Source organism: Dendrobates tinctorius, unplaced genomic scaffold (assembly GCF_039654945.1).
Source record: "Dendrobates tinctorius isolate UK_male_01 unplaced genomic scaffold, ASM3965494v1 ptg000315l, whole genome shotgun sequence".
NCBI classification, from domain to species: domain Eukaryota; kingdom Metazoa; phylum Chordata; class Amphibia; order Anura; family Dendrobatidae; genus Dendrobates; species Dendrobates tinctorius.
In genome coordinates, this window is record NW_027361982.1 from 4,871,529 (window position 1) to 4,897,984 (window position 26,456).

General features: G+C 47.6%; 1 protein-coding gene across 2 annotated transcripts in view; it reads right to left on the bottom strand.

Annotated features, from left to right (window-relative positions):
• The window catches only part of TEKTL1 (tektin like 1), a 67,753-nt gene extending 42,245 nt beyond the window's left edge, over nt 1-25,508 (bottom strand). Inside the window, exon 1 of one of the 2 annotated variants that reach the window (XM_073561305.1) lies at nt 25,388-25,508. The gene's annotated coding sequence lies outside the window, so the exon portion shown is untranslated. Of the gene's footprint in view, nt 1-6,221; nt 6,395-25,387 lie in introns of those variants that run through there. The other variant, XM_073561303.1, reaches the window with a different exon arrangement.
• Between the last annotated feature and the right edge of the window lie 948 nt (nt 25,509-26,456).

Sequence of the window (26,456 nt, forward strand, 5' to 3'; positions counted from 1 at the left end):
AGCGGCCGACGAGAAATGGAGCCGGACGTTCTCGCGCAATCAGCGATGGACAGCGGGGGAACCGGTCGGAGGTAAGTATCACACATAGCGATATCGCTGGCGATATTGCTATAACGTCACAAAATCGGTGATGTTACAGCGATATCGCTATGTGTAAAACCCCCTTAAGGACATGTCATATCTGTTTGAAACGCGTAAGGTAGCCTTGCCTGTCGTGGTGGCTTATTAATATGATTTTAAAACCTTCCTAATAAATGTGAGTTTTATCTTTTTTTCACTAATTTTGGTGCTGGAGACCCCCTCTTTTTTCCTTTGGATTTATAGCGCCAGTTGAACCGCACTGGACATCTCCTGGCATCAGACCGCTTATGGACTATATGGACACTGATGTACGGTAGGCTGAATATTTTTTCCTCTTTTTTGCTATTTACCAGTGTCAGAAAGCTTGGTCTCTGTCGCAGGTCATGGGTCTTGCAACAGGACCCAAAACACACTGCTAAAAACAACCAAGAATGGCTAAGAGGAAAACATTGGACTAATCTGAAATGTTCTTCTATGAGCCCTGACCTAAATGCTATTGAGCATCTTTGGAAAGAGCTGAAACATGCCATCTGGAAAAGGCAACCTTCAAACACGAGACAACTGGAGCAGTTTGCTCTCGAGGAGTGGAACAAAGTATCTGTCTCATTGAGGCCGGAGTCAGATGCAACATTTAAAAAAATCTGTCCGATTTTGTCATGCGATAATCTCACAACTGTTTTCTGTATATTGATCCGTATGTAATCCATTTTAAATGCGAGGATGCACTTTTCTCGCATCTAAGCATCCGTGTGACATTCGTATGGCATCCGTATGACGAGATTTTCTCGCCGGCTTGCAAAATGGACATATAATGGATCCCAATGACAGGTTCAAACACAAACGAAAGAATAGATATATACACATAGAATATATATATATATATACTGTATATACAAGTCATTGATACACATATATATATTTTTTTTTTTTCTTTTATAGTTCATAGAGTTCTACATAGCATAATAGCTGCTAAATCAATTGCCGGCTTCTGTAACATCATTACAGAACCCGACATGAAATGACACATGGTTTACATACCGTAAACCATTTCATTTCATTTAGTTTTTTATATGTATTTGCCTAATAATTAAATTATTTTATGTGTGTAAAATTTGGGACATGTAGGTGTTAAATTAATGGGTAAACCACTGTAGAATGAAATCATGTATGCGCAGGCGCCCTGGCTGACTGGAGATGAACTCATTAGCGTGGGAAAGTTTCTGATATTTTTCCCATGCTCCAGAGTTCACCTCAGGTCAGCCGGGGACTCCACGCAGCCTCAGTAACGTCAGCGGTAATCAGGGAGGCTGCGCAGAGTCCCCAGCTGACATGAGGTGGACACACCTCATTCAAAGAGTTTTCTTTATTTTCATGACTATGAAAATTGTAGATTCACTCTTAAGGCATCAAAACTATGAAATAACACATGTGGAATTATTTAATTAACAAAAAATTGTGAAACAACTGAAAATACTGTATGTCTTATATTCTAGGTTCTTCAAAGTAGCCACCTTTTGCTTTGATTACTGCTTTGCACACTCTTGGCATTCTCTTGATGAGCTTCAAGAGGTAGTCACCGGAAATGGTCTTCCAACAGTCTTGAAGGAGTTCCCAGAGATGCTGAGCACTTGTTGGCCCTTTTGCCTTCACTCTGCGGTCCAGCTCACCCCAAACCATCTCGATTGGGTTCAGGTCTGGTGACTGTGGAGGCCAGGTCACCTGGCGTAGCACCCCATCACTCTCCTTCTAGGTCAAATAGCCCTTTCACAGCCTGGAGGTGTGTTTGGGGTCTGTACTATATATATATGTATTCTATGTGTATATATCTATTCTTTCTATTCTTTATTAAACTTGTCAGTGTGATTTTACTGTATCGCACACTGAATTGTCGGCTTTTCTAAAGGACACCAGTGCATATTTGTCGCAAGTCAGACGCATGGTCCGTGTGTAATCCATTTTTTTCTCGCACCTATAGACTCGCATTGGCAAGTCTCGGCCGAGATATGCGAACAATCGCAGCATGCTGCGATTTCTCTAGCATGCATAAAACGTGCGAGAGAAAAAAGGAGCTGGCCCATAGATTAACATTGGTCCGAGTGCTATGCGATTTTTTTTTTTTTTTTTTTTTTTTTTTTTTTTTATCGCCTATCACTCGATCTTATTCTACGGTAGTGTGACTCTGGCCTGAGAGCTACAGGAGTCGTTTGATTACAGTGATTTCCCAAAAAGGTTGTGCAACAAAATATTAAGTTAAGGGTACCATCATTTTTGTTCAGGCCTATTTCATGAGTTTTATTTTTTAAATCCCGTGAAAGCATGGTTGAAAAGCAATGTCTGACTTAAATTTGTTCATTTTCATAAACTTTGTAGTTACTATTATTTTTGTCAGATTCAAGTTATTTCTGTCACCATTATGGCTTTTTCTGTCATTAAACAAGGGGTACCAGCAATTTTGACCACGTGTGTACATATGAGATAAGAGATACATAGATATGGGGTTGAGAGAGATGGGGGATACATAGATATGAGGTGGAGAGAGATGGGAGATACATATATATGAGGTGGAGAGAGATACATAGATACATAAATATGAGGTGGAGAGAGATGAGAGGTACATAGATATGAGGTGGAGAGAGATGGGAGATATATAGATTTGAGGTAGAGAGAGATGAGATACATGGATATGAGGTGGAGAGAGATGAGAGATACGGGATTTGGATGTTTCGCCCCCAGCAGTTCGCCCCCGGGTACATTTCGCCCCCGCACATTTCGTCCCCAGCATTTGGCCCCCAGGAGGTTTCGCCCCTGCACGTTTCGCCCCCAGCAGTCCACGCCCGGATGTTTCGCCGCCAACAGTTCATCCCCGGATGTTTTGCCCCCAGCAGTTCGCCACTGGATGTTTCACCCCCAGCAGTTCGCCCCCGGTTGTTTCGCCCCCAGCAGTTCGCTCCCGGATTTTTCGCCCCTGGATGTTTCGCCCCCAGCAGTTTGCCCCCGGATGTTTTCGCCCCCAGCAGTTCGCCACCGGATGTTTCGCCCCCAGCAGTTCGCCCCTGGATGTTTTGCCCCCAGCAGTTCGCCCCCCGATGTTTTGCTCCTGGATGTTTCGCGCCTGGATTTTTCGCCCCCAGCAGTTTGCCCCTGGATGTTTCACCTACAGCATTTTGTCTCTGCAAGTGTCACCATCTGATCTTTTGCCCGTAGCATTTTGACCCCAGGTGTTTCACCCTCAGCTTTTGGGGTCAACATACAGGGAACAAAACATCTTGGGCTGAACATACCTGGGGGTAAAATATACAGGACCCCAATTGCTGGGGATTCTTGTGGCTGCCTTTTCAGTAGCTCTATTGGCTGGCCTTAAAGGAGTATTATCACCCTAGAACACAAAAAACTGACATACTTACCTGTCGCAGCTGCAGCTCCTTGGGTCCCGGAGTGCAGTCTAGTGGTTCCCCGTGACGTCTTCTCCTGCTTCTGGCTGTCTTTTCATCTTGCCTGGATCACTGATACATGAAGCATGAAGAATGCCGCGGCAGTGAGGCCGAATGTCTCCTGGCCGATCACTGACATGACGTCACTCCTGCCCCATTCATCAGTCAATCCAGGGGCCAGGATGCCTCTCCTGTCACAAAAACACTGCTGCGCATGCGCAGTGCCGCGATGAGATCAAGCAGAAGAAGAGGACGCTGGGAAGAAGGAGAGGACTCGTGGTGGCCTCCGGATCCAGCATGGCGATCGCCAACCCACACAGTCAGGAGAAGATCAGGCAAAGATGAGCAGAAGACCTCTAGGTAAGTACCAGGAGGGGAAGATCGGCAGCATGCTTACCACAACATGATTGCTGAAAGCATGCTGCCTTATTTTGCTGTTCGGCATGAGAATACCCCTTTAATGCAGGCTATGTATGAAAGTAGGGGGACTGTTAACTGACTACAGGGTTAATCCCACCAACCATCTGCAGAACTGAGATATTGGCTTTGCTGAACTAAAGTGGTGGTTAACCAACTTCTACAGAAACTCTTTATCAGGTCTTCAGAAGGGGGGTTTTGGGATTAGCCCCCACAGAACACTCTGCCAGTACACCAAAGAATGGGGCAGCAGATAAAAGTGGTATTCTCACTTCAGGATCCCTTTTTCTGTTGATGCCCATTCCTCAGATTAGGCCAAGAATAGGGTCCAGTTGTTTTCTGCATTGAACCAGCTGTTTATCAGCAGCTTTCAGCACCAATGACAAGGACAAGTGACTGGAAGCTGCAGCCATAGCTCTCCATGATTTCAGTGAGATCCAGGGAAGATGTGACAGCGCCTGTTAAAGAGCTGATCCACCGTGACATGCCTTATACAGGGGCATGCACTGCTCTGTGCAGAGAAATGCATGTTCTGGATGGGACTCGATTGTGTGCATCTGGTCTTTCAGTAACAAACGACCCTTTGGGGACAACCATTAAATTGGTGTGGCCCTTGGTGAATATGAGTTTGACACCCCTGATCTAAGACAAGTGACCATCATTTTACTGTCATGTACTAGTGGTGTTACACTTAATGGCTTCTTTTTGTCATCCATTACATATCATACTATATCTAGTGATGAGCAAACCCGATCTGGAAAGTTCAGGTTTCGTATCGAACATTGCCTGCTCGGGTTCAACCACACCGACCCAAAACAGGCAATGTTTGGAGTTTGCTCATCAAAAAAGAAAAATCGCTTCTCTCCCCTTTGCCGAGATCCCTACCTGTGTGGAGAGTCTTCTTGATCAAGGGAATCCCTAGCTAGGAATAATGAAAGGGATTCCCCCGGGTACGATGACATTCACACAATGTGGAGGTGCATGGAAGAGGATTGAAGAGGACCCTCCGCGTCTGCCGGTACCTCATAGAACCATAGGAAAAAGGATGATCACAAGGCAATTATTTGTGTGTATAAAAATATAATTTTTATTGAAGCAAATTCATTAAAACCATACTGCCAAAACTGGGGAAGTAGGAGAGTACAGATACACTCATTGCTCACAGTCACTCATTAACCGCGCAAATCCAGGAAGAGACAGCTAACACGAAAACGGATAGACATAGGGACTGCCAGCAATATATTGCAGCTACAAGGGGCAGAACTGAAAAAGCCCTAATGATAAACTACTACAAATATTAATATAGCCATAGTTATATCGCAAGCTGTATAGGCCGCGTCACAGATTATGATCTAGATGTCAACCATAAACCAATGCCGCTTGCCTGGCAATAACCCTCATACCCATAATTACAATAATACGCCGCAAATATAATCAGATAACCGTGGTCACTTCTGGTCTGCGCGACTGGAAGTAACGCTCACCAAGAGATACATAGATATGAGGTGGAGAGAGATGGGAGATACATAGATATCAGGTGGAGAGATGATACATATATATATCAGGTGGTGAGAAATGAGATACATAGATATGAGGTGGAGAGAGATGGGAGATACGTAGATATGAGGTGGAGAGAGATGAAACATACATAGATATCAGGTGGAGAGATGATACATATATATATCAGGTGGTGAGAAATGAGATACATAGATATGAGGTGGAGAGAGATGGGAGATACATAGATATCAGGTGGAGAGATGAGAGATACATAGATATGAGGTGGAGAGAGATGGGAGATACATATAGATATCAGGTGGGGAGAGATGAGAGATACATAGATATGAGGTGGAGAGAGATGGGAGATACATATAGATATCAGGTGGGGAGAGATGAGAGATACATAGATATGAGGTGGAGAGAGATGGGAGATACATATAGATATCAGGTGGGGAGAGATGAGAGATACATAGATATGAGGTGGAGAGATGAAATACATAGATATGAAGTGGAGAGATGAAATACATAGATATCAGGTGGGGAGAGATGAGAGATACATAGATATGAGGTGGAGAGAGATGGGAGATACATATAGATATCAGGTGGGGAGAGATGAGAGATACATAGATATGAGGTGGAGAGATGAAATACATAGATATGAAGTGGAGAGATGAAATACATAGATATCAGGTGGGGAGAGATGAGATACATAGATATGAGGTGAATCTGACCTCTGCAGATCTAGGATTAGTGGATCTTTCATCACCATATATTAGATATTTCTTGTCTTCTTACCGTCTCACTGTGATCTGTCTCTCACTGTGATCTCTGCAGTCACATTAGTTGTCTGTCTGCTCCTCCGCCCTGTTGCTGTCTCTAGGCCGGCGTGTGCCTGTCTCTTAGGATACAGTTACTATGTAGAGTGTCTCATGTTCTCTCCTATTGAGATCCCTTCAAACAATGTCTCAGTGTAACAAAGCCGCTCCTGATCCAGCCCCGAACGCTTCTGTCATCAACATTACACTTTATAAAGCTCTTCAGGGAAGTTGAGCTTTTGGCATTATAATAAGATCACCCTGTAAAAGTCAGCAGAGCAGCCTGCTCCGTATGCGGTGCCAGTCCCATGTCAGGACAGGTAGTGATTACTGTAAAAACTTGCGGAAAGTGAGAGTTGGTTTTGCTTAGGCCTGTTTCACACTTCCGTTTTTGACCATCAGTCAAAATCCGCCGTTTTTGCAAAAAAAACGGATCCGCCATTTTTTTTGGCGGATCCGTTTTTTTCCCCATTGATTTGCATTACCGGCGGATCTTGACGGATGGCCATCCGTTGGATCCGTTTTTTTGCGGATCCGTCAATTTTTTTGCGTCCGCCGAGATGCCTGGACGGACCGTGTAACGTTTTTTGTGCTGAAGGATCCGCATTTTTATAGTGCGCATGCCCGGAGGAATGAAGTCAGGCAGAAATTTAACCCTGAAATCATTTCTGGCGGACAGAAAAATTCTCTCTCTCTCTCTCTCTCTCTCTCCAGATTAAGATTAAAGTACAGTTATATATATACTGTATATATTGACTTACAGAGGACGTTCTTTCAGATGGAATTGTTCACTTTTCTTGTCTTTTCCATCTGGCCCAGACCGACATGATGACTTCTTCGAGCCAGGACTCATCTGCAGAGATTAGAGCACAGACACATCTGACTTCTCACATTTCCAGCACCATCCACATCTTTCCCCGACCTGCACAATTTTCATCCTGCTGATACCCCAATACTGAGCCGCCGCTGCTGTATGTGCCCCTATTACTGCACCTGCTGTGTGGTACAATAACTGCTCCTCTTACTGCTCCACATAGTAATGTCACCACTGGGCTCCTTACTTAGTAATAATGACTCCTGTGTGTTCTCTAGATGGTAAAATTGCCCCCTAGAAAATATTACTGCCCTGTGCTAGTGCCCTTCACATTTTGTCCCTAGAAAGTAATAATATCCCATATGCAACTTTAATGGTCACTGTACTCTGAGAGCCCACTTAACAATTAATAATGTTTCCTAAGTTCCCACATGTACATCTCCACTATACACAGTATGATGAGCCCACAGCTCCCTTACATACAGTATGATGTCCCCCAGGCTTCCCCTATATATAGAACTAGCTGAAGAGCCCGGCGCTGCCCGGGCATTGTAACTAATAGAGTTGAGCGACTTTTGCTTTTTTAGGGTCGCGTTTCGTTTCGTGAAACCCGACTTTTCCAAAAGTCGGGTCGAGCAAGATCGTCCGATTATAGGGAAAAGTCGGGGTCGTCCCGAAACACGAAACCCAATGTAAGTCAATGGGGAATAAAAGTCGGCAGTGAGAGGAGGACAGGAAACATACCTACAGTGCCCATTTGAATGCCAAAAGCATCAATTCTTCTTACTTAAGCTTGTCAACCTTAATTAACTTCATAATACAAGTTACGCACTGAAAAATGGGGGTTATTTGGCTAAAGTTGTGGGGGGGGGAGGGCTGGCTGCAGGTTTTCATGTGCCCTGGGCGAAAGAGCGCCCCTTTAACACATACCACAACTCATCATGCTCCGATACGGCAGAGAAATAGCGGTATAGTACAATGAAAAATACCTCACTTTTTACATCTCATGACGAGGCCCATCTATTTCTCCATACAAAATCATTGGTCCCATATAATGTTTGAAACAGTATATGATGAGCTCCACATAATGCTACAGTATATGTTGGTCCCCATGGATGAAGCTCCACTGTCTTATGGGCCCAAATAATGCTCCAAACATAATGGGCCCCATTTCTAATGCTCTAGTGTATAATGGGCCATGTAAATGCTGCTCCAGTGTCTGATGTCCACCTTTGGAATGTTCCAGTGTATGGTGGGCCCCATCTATCATTCTCCAGAGTATAGTGTTCCCCAAAAATTGCTGTCCCAACATAGAAAACAATCAAATAAGTCTCCTCGCTAGGGAATCCCTGTACTTGTCTGGACAGGTGCTGTAGCTTCCTTAACAGCTCGCCAGCCGTTCTCACGCCCAGTATGGATTGCACGTGATTGCACAAAGGTTAGAAAGGGTACCGTATCCCTGGATAACATGTATGGATAGCGTACACATTCAAAATATATGTCTATACAGCATGAGGCAGGCTCAGACGGTGTTAGGCCCAGTATGGATTGCACGTCATTGCACAAAGGTTAGAAGGGGTACCGTATCCCCGGATAACATGTATGGATAGCGTACACATTCAAAATATATGTCTATACAGCATGAGGCAGGCTCAGACGGTGTTAGGCCCAGTATGGATTGCACGTCATTGCACAAAGGTTAGAAGGGGTACCGTATCCCCGGATAACATGTATGGATAGCGTACACATTCAAAATATATGTCTATACAGCATGAGGCAGGCTCAGACGGTGTTAGGCCCAGTATGGATTGCACGTCATTGCACAAAGGTTAGAAAGGGTACCGTATCCCTGGATAACATGTATGGATAGCGTACACATTCAAAATATATGTCTATACAGCATGAGGCAGGCTCAGACGGTGTTAGGCCCAGTATGGATTGCATGTCATTGCACAAAGGTTAGAAAGGGTACCGTATCCCTGGATAACATGTATGGATAGCGTACACATTCAAAATATATGTCTATACAGCATGAGGCAGGCTCAGACGGTGTTAGGCCCAGTATGGATTGCACGTCATTGCACAAAGGTTAGAAGGGGTACCGTATCCCCGGATAACATGTATGGATAGCGTACACATTCAAAATATATGTCTATACAGCATGAGGCAGGCTCAGACGGTGTTAGGCCCAGTATGGATTGCACGTCATTGCACAAAGGTTAGAAGGGGTACCGTATCCCCGGATAACATGTATGGATAGCGTACACATTCAAAATATATGTCTATACAGCATGAGGCAGGCTCAGACGGTGTTAGGCCCAGTATGGATTGCACGTCATTGCACAAAGGTTAGAAAGGGTACCGTATCCTTGGATAACATGTATGGATAGCGTACACATTCAAAATATATGTCTATACAGCATGAGGCAGGCTCAGACGGTGTTAGGCCCAGTATGGATTGCACGTCATTGCACAAAGGTTAGAAGGGGTACCGTATTCCCGGATAACATGTATGGATAGCGTACACATTCAAAATATATGTCTATACAGCATGAGGCAGGCTCAGACGGTGTTAGGCCCAGTATGGATTGCACGTCATTGCACAAAGGTTAGAAAGGGTACCGTATCCCCGGATAACATGTATGGATAGCGTACACATTCAAAATATATGTCTATACAGCATGAGGCAGGCTCAGACGGTGTTAGGCCCAGTATGGATTGCACGTCATTGCACAAAGGTTAGAAAGGGTACCGTATCCCTGGATAACATGTATGGATAGCGTACACATTCAAAATATATGTCTATACAGCATGAAGCAGGCTCAGACGGTGTTAGGCCCAGTATGGATTGCACGTCATTGCACAAAGGTTAGAAGGGGTACCGTATCCCCGGATAACATGTATGGATAGTGTACACATTCAAAATATATGTCTATACAGCATGAGGCAGGCTCAGACGGTGTTAGGCCCAGTATGGATTGCACGTCATTGCACAAAGGTTAGAAGGGGTACCGTATCCCCGGATAACATGTATGGATAGCGTACACATTCAAAATATATGTCTATACAGCATGAGGCAGGCTCAGACGGTGTTAGGCCCAGTATGGATTGCACGTCATTGCACAAAGGTTAGAAAGGGTACCGTATCCCCGGATAACATGTATGGATAGCGTACACATGCAAAATATATGTCTATACAGCATGAGGCAGGCTCAGACGGTGTTAGGCCCAGTATGGATTGCACGTCATTGCACAAAGGTTAGAAGGGGTACCGTATCCCCGGATAACATGTATGGATAGCGTACACATTCAAAATATATGTCTATACAGCATGAGGCAGGCTCAGACGGTGTTAGGCCCAGTATGGATTGCACGTCATTGCACAAAGGTTAGAAGGGGTACCGTATCCACGGATAACATGTATGGATAGCGTACACATTCAAAATATATGTCTATACAGCATGAGGCAGGCTCAGACGGTGTTAGGCCCAGTATGGATTGCACGTCATTGCACAAAGGTTAGAAGGGGTACCGTATCCCCGGATAACATGTATGGATAGCGTACACATTCAAAATATATGTCTATACAGCATGAGGCAGGCTCAGACGGTGTTAGGCCCAGTATGGATTGCACGTCATTGCACAAAGGTTAGAAAGGGTACCGTATCCCCGGATAACATGTATGGATAGCGTACACATTCAAAATATATGTCTATACAGCATGAGGCAGGCTCAGACGGTGTTAGGCCCAGTATGGATTGCAGGTCATTGCACAAAGGTTAGAAGGGGTACCGTATCCCCGGATAACATGTATGGATAGCGTACACATTCAAAATATATGTCTATACAGCATGAGGCAGGCTCAGACGGTGTTAGGCCCAGTATGGATTGCACGTCATTGCACAAAGGTTAGAAAGGGTACCGTATCCCTGGATAACATGTATGGATAGCGTACACATTCAAAATATATGTCTATACAGCATGAGGCAGGCTCAGACGGTGTTAGGCCCAGTATGGATTGCACGTCATTGCACAAAGGTTAGAAGGGGTACCGTATCCCCGGATAACATGTATGGATAGCGTACACATTCAAAATATATGTCTATACAGCATGAGGCAGGCTCAGACGGTGTTATGCCCAGTATGGATTGCACGTCATTGCACAAAGGTTAGAAGGGGTACCGTATCCACGGATAACATGTATGGATAGCGTACACATTCAAAATATATGTCTATACAGCATGAGGCAGGCTCAGACGGTGTTAGGCCCAGTATGGATTGCACGTCATTGCACAAAGGTTAGAAGGGGTACCGTATCCCCGGATAACATGTATGGATAGCGTACACATTCAAAATATATGTCTATACAGCATGAGGCAGGCTCAGACGGTGTTAGGCCCAGTATGGATTGCACGTCATTGCACAAAGGTTAGAAAGGGTACCGTATCCCTGGATAACATGTATGGATAGCGTACACATTCAAAATATATGTCTATACAGCATGAGGCAGGCTCAGACGGTGTTAGGCCCAGTATGGATTGCACGTCATTGCACAAAGGTTAGAAAGGGTACCGTATCCCTGGATAACATGTATGGATAGCGTACACATTCAAAATATATGTCTATACAGAATGAGGCAGGCTCAGACGGTGTTAGGCCCAGTATGGATTGCACGTCATTGCACAAAGGTTAGAAGGGGTACCGTATCCACGGATAACATGTATGGATAGCGTACACATTCAAAATATATGTCTATACAGCATGAGGCAGGCTCAGACGGTGTTAGGCCCAGTATGGATTGCACGTCATTGCACAAAGGTTAGAAGGGGTACCGTATCCCCGGATAACATGTATGGATAGCGTACACATTCAAAATATATGTCTATACAGCATGAGGCAGGCTCAGACGGTGTTAGGCCCAGTATGGATTGCACGTCATTGCACAAAGGTTAGAAGGGGTACCGTATCCCCGGATAACATGTATGGATAGCGTACACATTCAAAATATATGTCTATACAGCATGAGGCAGGCTTAGACGGTGTTAGGCCCAGTATGGATTGCACGTCATTGCACAAAGGTTAGAAAGGGTACCGTATCCCTGGATAACATGTATGGATAGCGTACACATTCAAAATATATGTCTATACAGCATGAGGCAGGCTCAGACTGTGTTAGGCCCAGTATGGATTGCACGTCATTGCACAAAGGTTAGAAAGGGTACCGTATCCCTGGATAACATGTATGGATAGCGTACACATTCAAAATATATGTCTATACAGCATGAAGCAGGCTCAGACGGTGTTAGGCCCAGTATGGATTGCACATCATTGCACAAAGGTTAGAAGGGGTACCGTATCCCCGGATAACATGTATGGATAGCGTACACATTCAAAATATATGTCTATACAGCATGAGGCAGGCTCAGACGGTGTTAGGCCCAGTATGGATTGCACGTCATTGCACAAAGGTTAGAAGGGGTACCGTATCCCCGGATAACATGTATGGATAGCGTACACATTCAAAATATATGTCTATACAGCATGAGGCAGGCTCAGACGGTGTTAGGCCCAGTATGGATTGCACGTCATTGCACAAAGGTTAGAAAGGGTACCGTATCCCTGGATAACATGTATGGATAGCGTACACATGCAAAATATATGTCTATACAGCATGAGGCAGGCTCAGACGGTGTTAGGCCCAGTATGGATTGCACGTCATTGCACAAAGGTTAGAAGGGGTACCGTATCCCCGGATAACATGTATGGATAGCGTACACATTCAAAATATATGTCTATACAGCATGAGGCAGGCTCAGACGGTGTTAGGCCCAGTATGGATTGCACGTCATTGCACAAAGGTTAGAAGGGGTACCGTATCCCCGGATAACATGTATGGATAGCGTACACATTCAAAATATATGTCTATACAGCATGAGGCAGGCTCAGACGGTGTTAGGCCCAGTATGGATTGCACGTCATTGCACAAAGGTTAGAAGGGGTACCGTATCCCCGGATAACATGTATGGATAGCGTACACATTCAAAATATATTTCTATACAGCATGAGGCAGGCTCAAACGGTGTTAGGCCCAGTATGGATTGCACGTCATTGCACAAAGGTTAGAAGGGGTACCGTATCCACGGATAACATGTATGGATAGCGTACACATTCAAAATATATGTCTATACATCAGGAGGCAGGCTCAGACGGTGTCAGGCACAGTATGGATTTGACGGCCCAGATTACACAGCGGAGGAGCAGGGAGAGGTAAAGATTGCAAATGCTGGGGCCCTGGCCAAGCAAGGGGGGCCCACTCGTGGGCGTCGGTACTGGCACTGGGCCCCTCATAGTACAGCGGTGTGTCTGACGGCGGGTGTGCACCACCACCGTCAGAGACACTTGATTGCACTATGAGGGACCCTGTGCCAGTGCCCGCGCCCAAGAGTCGGCCTACCCACCTGTCCAGGGCAACGGCACTCGCACGGTGTCGTGCGCTAGGTGGTGACCCCGGCCATGGGGGGGGAGGCAGCACAGTTAGGGAGTTTTAGAAAGTGGCATATGTTGATGTTGGACATTCAACTGATGCAAAAGGCGAAATAGGTGAAGTACCAGGAAGAGGTGGACCAAAGCAAGCCATTTTTCTGTCACCCTATGTGTTATCAGGGGAAGGTGGGACAAAATCCTTGGAAACCCATGCGTGGTTCATTTTAATGAAGGTTAGATCATCCACATTTTGGGTTGACAGACGGGTCCTTTTTTCTGTCAGGATTGATCCAGCTGCACTGAAGACTCTTTCCGATAGCACACTTGCAGCTGGGCAAGCGAGCTCCTGTAAGGCATATTGGGCCAATTCAGGCCAGGTGTCCAGTTTAGCGGCCCAATAGTCAAAGGGGAATGACCTGTGTGGGAGAACATCGATATGGGAGGAAAAGTAGTTTGTAACCATAGTTGACAACTGCTGTCTCCTGTCACTTTCCATCGATGCAGTATTACCAGTTGTGTGAGCGGTATTTGAAAAATCAGTCCACAACATTGTCATGAAACCCCTGTCTCCAATGCCACTTCTGCTGTGTGCACCACGAACACCTCTGCCAAGCTGCCCCCGGCCCGTACGGCTCGTGTGAGAACCATCACCGCTGCTGTGTGCTGGGAATGCCTCAAGCAACCGATTTTCCAGAGTTGCTTGTTTATTAGCCAATATTAGGTCAAGGTTCTCCTGTGGCATGATGTTTTGTAATTTGCCTTTATAGCGTGGATCCAGGATGCTGGCCAACCAGTAGTCGTCATCGTTCATCATTTTGGCAATGCGGGGGTCCCTTTTTAGGATCCGCAAGGCATAATCTGACATGTGGGCCAATGTTCCCGGTGTCAATGATGCACTGCGAGTGCTGGGTGGAGGAGCACTTTTTGGCAAATCCACATCCCTCCAGTCACGCACAAACCCTGTACCAGACCTTGCCACGCCAACATTTTCACTTGCCCCACGAGATGCATCCTCCTCCCCTAAGTAATCATCCCCATCATCCTCCTCCTCCTCCTCCTCTTCTTCCTCCACCTCGTCCAGGAGAGGTCCCTGAGCAGACAATGGCTGAATGTCATCAAGGATTCCCTCCTCCTCTTCCTCCTCATCAACATTGGCTGCAGACGCCTGCTCCTTAAGGTGCGTCAAAGTTTGCATGAGCAGACGCATAAGTGGGATGCTCATGCTTAGGATGGCGTCATCTGCGCTTACCAGCCGTGTGCATTCCTCAAAACACTGAAGGACTTTACAAAGGTCTTTCAGCTTCGACCACTGCACGCCTGTCAACTCCATGTCTGCTCTCAAAGTGCCTGGCCGTGTATCCTCCCACAAATGCATTATGGCCTGCCTCTGCTCGCACAGCCACTCCACCATGTGCAGGGTGGAGTTCCACCTTGTTGCAATGTCGATAATGAGGCGGTGGTTGGGAAGGTGGAGCAATCGCTGCAGCTTCTGCATACGAACGGAGTGTACAGGCGACCGGCGGATGTGCGCGCACAGTCTTCGCACCTTCTGGAGCAGGGCTGTTAACTCCGGATAATTTTTGAGGAAGCACTGCACCACCAGGTTCAAGGTGTGAGCCAAGCAAGGTATGTGGCTGAGTTTTGAAAGGGCTATGGCTGCCACAAAATTACGGCCGTTATCACTAACTACCTTGCCTGCCTCAAGATGTACACTGCCCAGCCATGACTCATTTTTTAGCTTCAAGTACTCGGCCAGCACCTCGGCTGTGTGTCTGTCGCCCAAACACATCATCTGCAACACAGCCTGCTGACGCTTTCCACTAGCTGCGCGATAGGGGGACACATCGTGTGCAACAGTGGCAGCTGCAGATGGAGTGCTCGTACGACTGCGCTCTGTGGACGAGCTGTCGCTTCTGGAGGAGGAGGAGGAGGAGGAGGGTCGAACGCCTACAGCCAACTGTTTCCTAGACCGTGGGCTAGGCAGCACTGTCCCACCACCGCTGTCCCCTGTGGACCCTGCATCCACCACATTAACCCAGTGCGCAGTGATGGACACGTAACGGCCCTGGCCATGCCGACTGGACCATGCATCAGTTGTGAGGTGCACCTTTCCGCTCACTGACTGCTTGAGTGCATGGACAATGCGGTCTTTCACATGATGGTGGAGGGCTGGGATGGCTTTGCGAGAGAAGAAGTGGCGACTGGGTAGGTCATAGCGTGGTACTGCATAGGCCATGAGTTCGCGGAAAGCTGTGCTTTCCACCAACCGAAAGGGCATCATCTCAAACGAGATTAGTTTGGCAATGTGGGCGTTCAAACCCAGTGTACGCGGATGAGAGACTGAGTACTTTCTTGACCTACTCATAGTGTCTGGGAGGGTGAGCTGGACTTGAGAGCTGCATATGGTGGAAGTAGCGGTGGACAGGGCGGACTGAGAGAGGGTTGATGATGGTGATGGAGTTGGTGTTCTTTCTGATGGCCTAGAATCAGTCTTTCGTTGATATAACAGTGGGATTCCCTGACTGCTGTGGCCTTGCAACGACACCTCAACATTTGCTGCTGTGCTAACCGGTGGGCTTACAGTGGGGGAAACAATGTAGCGTTGCTGACTACCTTCGTTGTGATCAGTTGCACATGTGGCACTTGAGGTTTGGTGTTGTGTCCACGCTTGCAAGTGCATGCTGGTTAAATGTCTAAGCATGCAATTGGTATTCAAATTTTTCAGATTTTTCCCTCGGCTAAAGGTCTTTGCGCACTTCTTACAGATAACCTTGGCCTGATCATGAGGATTTTGGTCAAAAAACTGCCACACTGCACTCTTCCTACTTTGGCAGACATTTTGCGGCCTAGCACGCTGTGATCTTTTGACCCTCTGGACAAGCTGTCCAGCAACTCTTTTGATGTTTGGAAGAACCTGTCTTTGGAGTGCTCCGGGCCTGCCAGATAACAGCTGTTGCGATGTCGATGTCTGCTGTGGATGCTCCTCATCTGAGCTATTGGAAGCAGCACCCTCTTCCCCCAATGGATGCCAATCTGGGTCAACAACTGGGTCATCCATCACCTCCTCTTCTATGTCATGTACACCTTTCTCTGTGTCTCCGTGTATGGTGGTATAGTGTGCGGGAAGGGGCACCTGAGTCTCATCAGGGTCAAAATCTGGCTCTGTACACTGCGAGGACAATGTAGTGCTCTGAGTGAATGTACCAGCAGAATCATCCATCAGCGGCTGTGCATCAGTGCACTCCATGTCAGTGGACACTTGTGGATTGTGTGCGGCCCACTGATATCTGAGCGCTATGTGACACGCTCGATGGCACAGCTGCCTGTGACCAAAGTGACGAGAGGATAATGGAGATTTTGAATCTCTGCGTACACTTTTGGACACTGGACACTTGTGGATTGTGTGCGGCCCACTGATATCTGAGCGCTATGTGACACGCTCGATGGCACAGCTGCCTGTGACCAAAGTGACGAGAGGATAATGGAGATTTTGAATCTCTGCGTACACTTTTGGACACTGGACACTTGTGGATTGTGTGCGGCCCACTGATATCTGAGCGCTATGTGACACGCTCGATGGCACAGCTGCCTGTGACCAAAGTGACGAGAGGATAATGGAGATTTTGAATCTCTGCGTACACTTTTGGACACTGGACACTTGTGGATTGTGTGCGGCCCACTGATATCTGAGCGCTATGTGACACGCTCGATGGCACAGCTGCCTGTGACCAAAGTGACGAGAGGATAATGGAGATTTTGAATCTCTGCGTACACTTTTGGACACTGGACACTTGTGGATTGTGTGCGGCCCACTGATATCTGAGCGCTATGTGACACGCTCGATGGCACAGCTGCCTGTGACCAAAGTGACGAGAGGAAAATGGAGATTTTGAATCTCTGCGTACACTATTGGACAGTGGACACTTGTGGATTGTGTGCGGCCCACTGATATCTGAGCGCTATGTGACACGCTCGATGGCACAGCTGCCTGTGACCAAAGTGACGAGAGGATAATGGAGATTTTGAATCTCTGCGTACACTTTTGGACACTGGACACTTGTGGATTGTGTGCGGCCCACTGATATCTGAGCGCTATGTGACACGCTCGATGGCACAGCTGCCTGTGACCAAAGTGACGAGAGGATAATGGAGATTTTGAATCTCTGCGTACACTATTGGACAGTGGACACTTGTGGATTGTGTGCGGCCCACTGATATCTGAGCGCTATGTGACACGCTCGATGGCACAGCTGCCTGTGACCAAAGTGACGAGAGGATAATGGAGATTTTGAATCTCTGCGTACACTATTGGACAGTGGACACTTGTGGATTGTGTGCGGCCCACTGATATCTGAGCGCTATGTGACACGCTCGATGGCACAGCTGCCTGTGACCAAAGTGACGAGAGGATAATGGAGATTTTGAATCTCTGCGTACACTTTTGGACACTGGACACTTGTGGATTGTGTGCGGCCCACTGATATCTGAGCGCTATGTGACACGCTCGATGGCACAGCTGCCTGTGACCAAAGTGACGAGAGGATAATGGAGATTTTGAATCTCTGCGTACACTTTTGGACACTGGACACTTGTGGATTGTGTGCGGCCCACTGATATCTGAGCGCTATGTGACACGCTCGATGGCACAGCTGCCTGTGACCAAAGTGACGAGAGGATAATGGAGATTTTGAATCTCTGCGTACACTTTTGGACACTGGACACTTGTGGATTGTGTGCGGCCCACTGATATCTGAGCGCTATGTGACACGCTCGATGGCACAGCTGCCTGTGACCAAAGTGACGAGAGGATAATGGAGATTTTGAATCTCTGCGTACACTTTTGGACACTGGACACTTGTGGATTGTGTGCGGCCCACTGATATCTGAGCGCTATGTGACACGCTCGATGGCACAGCTGCCTGTGACCAAAGTGACGAGAGGATAATGGAGATTTTGAATCTCTGCGTACACTTTTGGACACTGGACACTTGTGGATTGTGTGCGGCCCACTGATATCTGAGCGCTATGTGACACGCTCGATGGCACAGCTGCCTGTGACCAAAGTGACGAGAGGAAAATGGAGATTTTGAATCTCTGCGTACACTATTGGACAGTGGACACTTGTGGATTGTGTGCGGCCCACTGATATCTGAGCGCTATGTGACACGCTCGATGGCACAGCTGCCTGTGACCAAAGTGACGAGAGGATAATGGAGATTTTGAATCTCTGCGTACACTTTTGGACACTGGACACTTGTGGATTGTGTGCGGCCCACTGATATCTGAGCGCTATGTGACACGCTCGATGGCACAGCTGCCTGTGACCAAAGTGACGAGAGGATAATGGAGATTTTGAATCTCTGCGTACACTATTGGACAGTGGACACTTGTGGATTGTGTGCGGCCCACTGATATCTGAGCGCTATGTGACACGCTCGATGGCACAGCTGCCTGTGACCAAAGTGACGAGAGGATAATGGAGATTTTGAATCTCTGCGTACACTATTGGACAGTGGACACTTGTGGATTGTGTGCGGCCCACTGATATCTGAGCGCTATGTGACACGCTCGATGGCACAGCTGCCTGTGACCAAAGTGACGAGAGGATAATGGAGATTTTGAATCTCTGCGTACACTTTTGGACACTGGACACTTGTGGATTGTGTGCGGCCCACTGATATCTGAGCGCTATGTGACACGCTCGATGGCACAGCTGCCTGTGACCAAAGTGACGAGAGGATAATGGAGATTTTGAATCTCTGCGTACACTTTTGGACACTGGACACTTGTGGATTGTGTGCGGCCCACTGATATCTGAGCGCTATGTGACACGCTCGATGGCACAGCTGCCTGTGACCAAAGTGACGAGAGGATAATGGAGATTTTGAATCTCTGCGTACACTATTGGACAGTGGACACTTGTGGATTGTGTGCGGCCCACTGATATCTGAGCGCTATGTGACACGCTCGATGGCACAGCTGTCTGTGACCAAAGTGACGAGAGGATAATGGAGATTTTGAATCTCTGCGTACACTTTTGGACACTGGACACTTGTGGATTGTGTTCGGCCCACTGATATCTGAGCGCTATGTGACACGCTCGATGGCACAGCTGCCTGTGACCAAAGTGACGAGAGGATAATGGAGATTTTGAATCTCTGCGTACACTTTTGGACACTGGACACTTGTGGATTGTGTGCGGCCCACTGATATCTGAGCGCTATGTGACACGCTCGATGGCACAGCTGCCTGTGACCAAAGTGACGAGAGGATAATGGAGATTTTGAATCTCTGCGTACACTATTGGACAGTGGACACTTGTGGATTGTGTGCGGCCCACTGATATCTGAGCGCTATGTGACACGCTCGATGGCACAGCTGCCTGTGACCAAATTGACGAGAGGATAATGGAGATTTTGAATCTCTGCGTACACTTTTGGACACTGGACACTTGTGGATTGTGTGCGGCCCACTGATATCTGAGCGCTATGTGACACGCTCGATGGCACAGCTGCCTGTGACCAAAGTGACGAGAGGATAATGGAGATTTTGAATCTCTGCGTACACTATTGGACAGTGGACACTTGTGGATTGTGTGCGGCCCACTGATATCTGAGCGCTATGTGACACGCTCGATGGCACAGCTGCCTGTGACCAAAGTGACGAGAGGATAATGGAGATTTTGAATCTCTGCGTACACTTTTGGACACTGGACACTTGTGGATTGTGTGCGGCCCACTGATATCTGAGCGCTATGTGACACGCTCGATGGCACAGCTGCCTGTGACCAAAGTGACGAGAGGATAATGGAGATTTTGAATCTCTGCGTACACTTTTGGACACTGGACACTTGTGGATTGTGTGCGGCCCACTGATATCTGAGCGCTATGTGACACGCTCGATGGCACAGCTGCCTGTGACCAAAGTGACGAGAGGATAATGGAGATTTTGAATCTCTGCGTACACTTTTGGACACTGGACACTTGTGGATTGTGTGCGGCCCACTGATATCTGAGCGCTATGTGACACGCTCGATGGCACAGCTGCCTGTGACCAAAGTGACGAGAGGATAATGGAGATTTTGAATCTCTGCGTACACTTTTGGACACTGGACACTTGTGGATTGTGTGCGGCCCACTGATATCTGAGCGCTATGTGACACGCTCGATGGCACAGCTGCCTGTGACCAAAGTGACGAGAGGATAATGGAGATTTTGAATCTCTGCGTACACTTTTGGACACTGGACACTTGTGGATTGTGTGCGGCCCACTGATATCTGAGCGCTATGTGACACGCTCGATGGCACAGCTGCCTGTGACCAAAGTGACGAGAGGAAAATGGAGATTTTGAATCTCTGCGTACACTATTGGACAGTGGACACTTGTGGATTGTGTGCGGCCCACTGATATCTGAGCGCTATGTGACACGCTCGATGGCACAGCTGCCTGTGACCAAAGTGACGAGAGGATAATGGAGATTTTGAATCTCTGCGTACACTTTTGGACACTGGACACTTGTGGATTGTGTGCGGCCCACTGATATCTGAGCGCTATGTGACACGCTCGATGGCACAGCTGCCTGTGACCAAAGTGACGAGAGGATAATGGAGATTTTGAATCTCTGCGTACACTATTGGACAGTGGACACTTGTGGATTGTGTGCGGCCCACTGATATCTGAGCGCTATGTGACACGCTCGATGGCACAGCTGCCTGTGACCAAAGTGACGAGAGGATAATGGAGATTTTGAATCTCTGCGTACACTATTGGACAGTGGACACTTGTGGATTGTGTGCGGCCCACTGATATCTGAGCGCTATGTGACACGCTCGATGGCACAGCTGCCTGTGACCAAAGTGACGAGAGGATAATGGAGATTTTGAATCTCTGCGTACACTTTTGGACACTGGACACTTGTGGATTGTGTGCGGCCCACTGATATCTGAGCGCTATGTGACACGCTCGATGGCACAGCTGCCTGTGACCAAAGTGACGAGAGGATAATGGAGATTTTGAATCTCTGCGTACACTTTTGGACACTGGACACTTGTGGATTGTGTGCGGCCCACTGATATCTGAGCGCTATGTGACACGCTCGATGGCACAGCTGCCTGTGACCAAAGTGACGAGAGGATAATGGAGATTTTGAATCTCTGCGTACACTATTGGACAGTGGACACTTGTGGATTGTGTGCGGCCCACTGATATCTGAGCGCTATGTGACACGCTCGATGGCACAGCTGTCTGTGACCAAAGTGACGAGAGGATAATGGAGATTTTGAATCTCTGCGTACACTTTTGGACACTGGACACTTGTGGATTGTGTTCGGCCCACTGATATCTGAGCGCTATGTGACACGCTCGATGGCACAGCTGCCTGTGACCAAAGTGACGAGAGGATAATGGAGATTTTGAATCTCTGCGTACACTTTTGGACACTGGACACTTGTGGATTGTGTGCGGCCCACTGATATCTGAGCGCTATGTGACACGCTCGATGGCACAGCTGCCTGTGACCAAAGTGACGAGAGGATAATGGAGATTTTGAATCTCTGCGTACACTATTGGACAGTGGACACTTGTGGATTGTGTGCGGCCCACTGATATCTGAGCGCTATGTGACACGCTCGATGGCACAGCTGCCTGTGACCAAATTGACGAGAGGATAATGGAGATTTTGAATCTCTGCGTACACTTTTGGACACTGGACACTTGTGGATTGTGTGCGGCCCACTGATATCTGAGCGCTATGTGACACGCTCGATGGCACAGCTGCCTGTGACCAAAGTGACGAGAGGATAATGGAGATTTTGAATCTCTGCGTACACTATTGGACAGTGGACACTTGTGGATTGTGTGCGGCCCACTGATATCTGAGCGCTATGTGACACGCTCGATGGCACAGCTGCCTGTGACCAAAGTGACGAGAGGATAATGGAGATTTTGAATCTCTGCGTACACTATTGGACAGTGGACACTTGTGGATTGTGTGCGGCCCACTGATATCTGAGCGCTATGTGACACGCTCGATGGCACAGCTGCCTGTGACCAAAGTGACGAGAGGATAATGGAGATTTTGAATCTCTGCGTACACTTTTGGACACTGGACACTTGTGGATTGTGTGCGGCCCACTGATATCTGAGCGCTATGTGACACGCTCGATGGCACAGCTGCCTGTGACCAAAGTGACGAGAGGATAATGGAGATTTTGAATCTCTGCGTACACTTTTGGACACTGGACACTTGTGGATTGTGTGCGGCCCACTGATATCTGAGCGCTATGTGACACGCTCGATGGCACAGCTGCCTGTGACCAAAGTGACGAGAGGATAATGGAGATTGGATTGCTTTTAAAAAAGCAGTTTGCAGAGCAGTGGGTAAACAGCAATGCCAGCGTGTCAGGAAGCCTTAGAAGGCAGCCCAACAACCAACACCACTGATACACCACAATATAGCCTCCCCTTGCACTGCACACACAGTGACTTGTGTGTTGTGCAGGCCAAATCGCTAGCAGCAGAAGCAGTTTTTTTGTCTTCTTCCCTGCCTAACGCTCTCCCTACAGAATCAGCAGCAACCTCTCCCTATACTAAGATCGGCAGAAGTAAGATGGCGGTCGGCGTGCACGCCCTTTTATACCCCCTGTGACGCCCACCAAAGCAAGCCAATCACTTGCATGCCCTTCTGAAAGATGGTGGTGACCCGTGCCTATGTCATCACGTTGCCCACAGTGTCCGTGGATCCTGATTGGCTGAAAAAGAGCGCAAAACAAACTTTTGAAACGCGACTTTGGCACGTAAGTCGCCGACCTCGTGGCCGACCTCATCCTAGGGTCGGGCTTCGTTTCATGAAACCCGACTTTGCCAAAAGTCGGCGACTTTTGAATTTTTTCGACCCGTTTCGCTCAACTCTAGTAACTAACTGTGGTTAGTTATAGCAAATTATGGTTATCCTCCATCCCATAGTCCCGTGCCCATATACCCATCATACATATCCACGATCCCATAGGCCCGTGCCCATATACCCATCATACATATCCTCCATCCCATAGTCGAGTGCCCATATACCCATCACACATCATCCATCCTATAGTCCCATGCCCATATACCCATCATACATATCCTCCATCCCATAGTCCAGTGCCCATATACCCATCACACATCCTCCATCCCATAGTCCCATGCCCATATACCCATCATACATATCCTCCATCCCATAGTCCAGTGCCCATATACCCATCACACATCCTCCATCCCATAGTCCAGTGCCCATATACCCATCACACATCCTCCATCCCATAGTCAACCATTATGACATCATAGTGAGCGGCAGGGCTTGCAACCTATGATGACATCAGCGTCGCCATGGCAACCATTATGACATCATAACGAGGGGCGGGGCATGATACACACACACACACACACACACACACACTTTTTCCCCATTATGCAGATAGGGGCAAAATTGTTTGGTGAATTGGAACGTGTGGGGTTAAAATTTCACCTCACAACATAGCCTAGGACACTCTCGGGGTCCAGACGTGTGACTGTGCCAAATTTTGTGGCTGTAGCTGCGACGGTGCGGATGCCAATCCCGGACATACACACACACACACACATACATACAGTACATACATACATACACACACTTGAGCTTTATATATTAGATGATGTCCCCACTGCTCCCCCAAAACACAGTATAACAGTTAATAGTATTCTGACACCATGAAGCGCCTGCTCTGAGAACCCCTCTGCCAGGAGGAAATTAACTTTATTCCTCATGGCAGCTTTGCTCTTGCAGTCATATGGGCGGCGCTGGCACAGGTTCAGTCACTTCTGTGTGTATAGAAAGCGGCAGCTGTAACCCCACCCCGGCACTGACAGCCGGCTCAGCACCCTCTACCACCCGGTAGCTACGCTACTGCAGCCCTATAAATAATAATGCTTCTTAACTGCCCACTTAATGTCTTCCTAGTCCCACATGTACAGTAATAAAAGCCTCAGTATCACAGATTAGAGCAGGCGGTCATGTGACAACTCTGTCGGCTTTTATCAATTGTATTCTATTGAGAGAAGCCAACCCTTTCTAGTCAACACATGCAAATAGCAAGCGTGGGGTCACATGACCGCCTGATAATGCCAATGAATATTGGGGACTCATGACAGCAGACGCTCCCTGTCATGATTTGTCAGTCTGCAGTCACATAAATTGTAGACATCTATTCCAAGACTTTCTAAATGTTAGAATAATAAATTATGTGGTGCTTTAAAGGGGGTTTTACACTAAGCAATATCGCTAGCAATATCGCTAAAACGTCACTGGTTTTGTGACGTTATAGCGACATTGCTAGTGATATCGCTATGTGTGATACTTACCAGCGACCGGCTCCCCCGCTGCTCATCGCTGATCGCGCGAGAATGTCCGGCTCCATTTCTCGTCGTCTGCTTCCTGCTGGGCTTCCTGCTGTGACGTCCAGCGACGCGTGGAGGCGGGCGGGAGGACGCAGGATCGCTGTGTGTGAATGGTAAGTATCGTGCGCTGCGTCGCTGCTGCATCGCTGTGAGATCTTTCTGTATGAAAGCTCACTAGCGATCATTTAGCGATGCACCAGCGATCCTGACCGGGTCGGATCGCTGGTTGGATCGCTGGTGCATCGCTAAATGTAAAAGGGCCTTAAGCGCAAGTCCCCTGCCCCGGTCATACACTCATCCTCTGGCATATTCACCATTGTGTTGGCACCGCCTCAGTTCCGCGGCTCAAACTTGTGACAGTATCTTCTGACTGGTGAGAAGTTAGAGGCTAAGTAACAAGCTCTGAATGTAACGAGCCAGAACGAGGCCGTCAGACTCACATTAGGAACCTCGGCTTCACGCCACGAACCACCGGAGCTGCGGACAGGTCACAAACTGCAGGAGATGGAGCTGAATGGCTTGGAAAACAGATGAAAATGCCGGAAGGTGAGTATCAGCCAGGGGGCAGGGACTTGGATTTTTAGCACCACTCCAGCAGTGAAATCAAATAAAATGCTGAAGTGGTGCTTTATATTTGATGCAGCTCATGGTTATTATAAGGGGGCTTGTTATACTAATACTCGTAAAAGACATTATTATAGTGCTTGAAGAAACCACTATCTTGTAATCCGAACGCTGCTAACTTATTCTTCTTCTTCTTATTATTATTATTAAGTTGATTTCCGCAATTAATACAGCCCGAACCGCTACACGCACAGACGCCGTTGAGGTGTCGTTTCGAAGCCAGCGTCCATGAGAGGTGTGCTAAGTATTTTTCGTGTCGATCGGATTTGTAGTTTTTGCGCAATTTGCGTTTTAAATTTTTTTTTCCCGTCATTGGAATGCACTGTCTCCAATGCATTTCAATGGGTAATGGCAAAACGTGCCCTGAGGCGATTGAAATGGCAGTTGAGCTCATTGATATGCGCAGGCAGACCCAGTTACTATGCCAACGCCTACGAACGTCACATGACATCCCAAGGACAGAGCTTGTGCCACATAATATCAGCTCTTAAAGTGAAACCCACAGCACAAATGCAAATCTAGCTTCATCACATGACACATGCCCCTGAGATAGAATGTGCGACAAAGTGGATTTAGAAGCCCAGTGAGCCACCCTGGCTCTTAAAGGGCCGACGTGCCACAGTGATTCTTAAAGGGCCAGCGCACCGAAATGAGTCTTAAAGGGCCGGCGCGCCAAATCGAAAGCTGAGCGACCCCGGCCTCCAAATCGTAGGCTGAACCACCCCGGCCTCCAAATCGTAGGCTGAACCACCCCGGCCTCCAAATCGGAGGCTGAGCCACCCTGGCCTCCAAATCGGACCCAGTGTGGCCCGCTCAAAAAATCAGACCCAGAGTAGCACAGCCCACCAAATCGGATCCTGAGGGGCCCCGCCCACCAAATCAGAC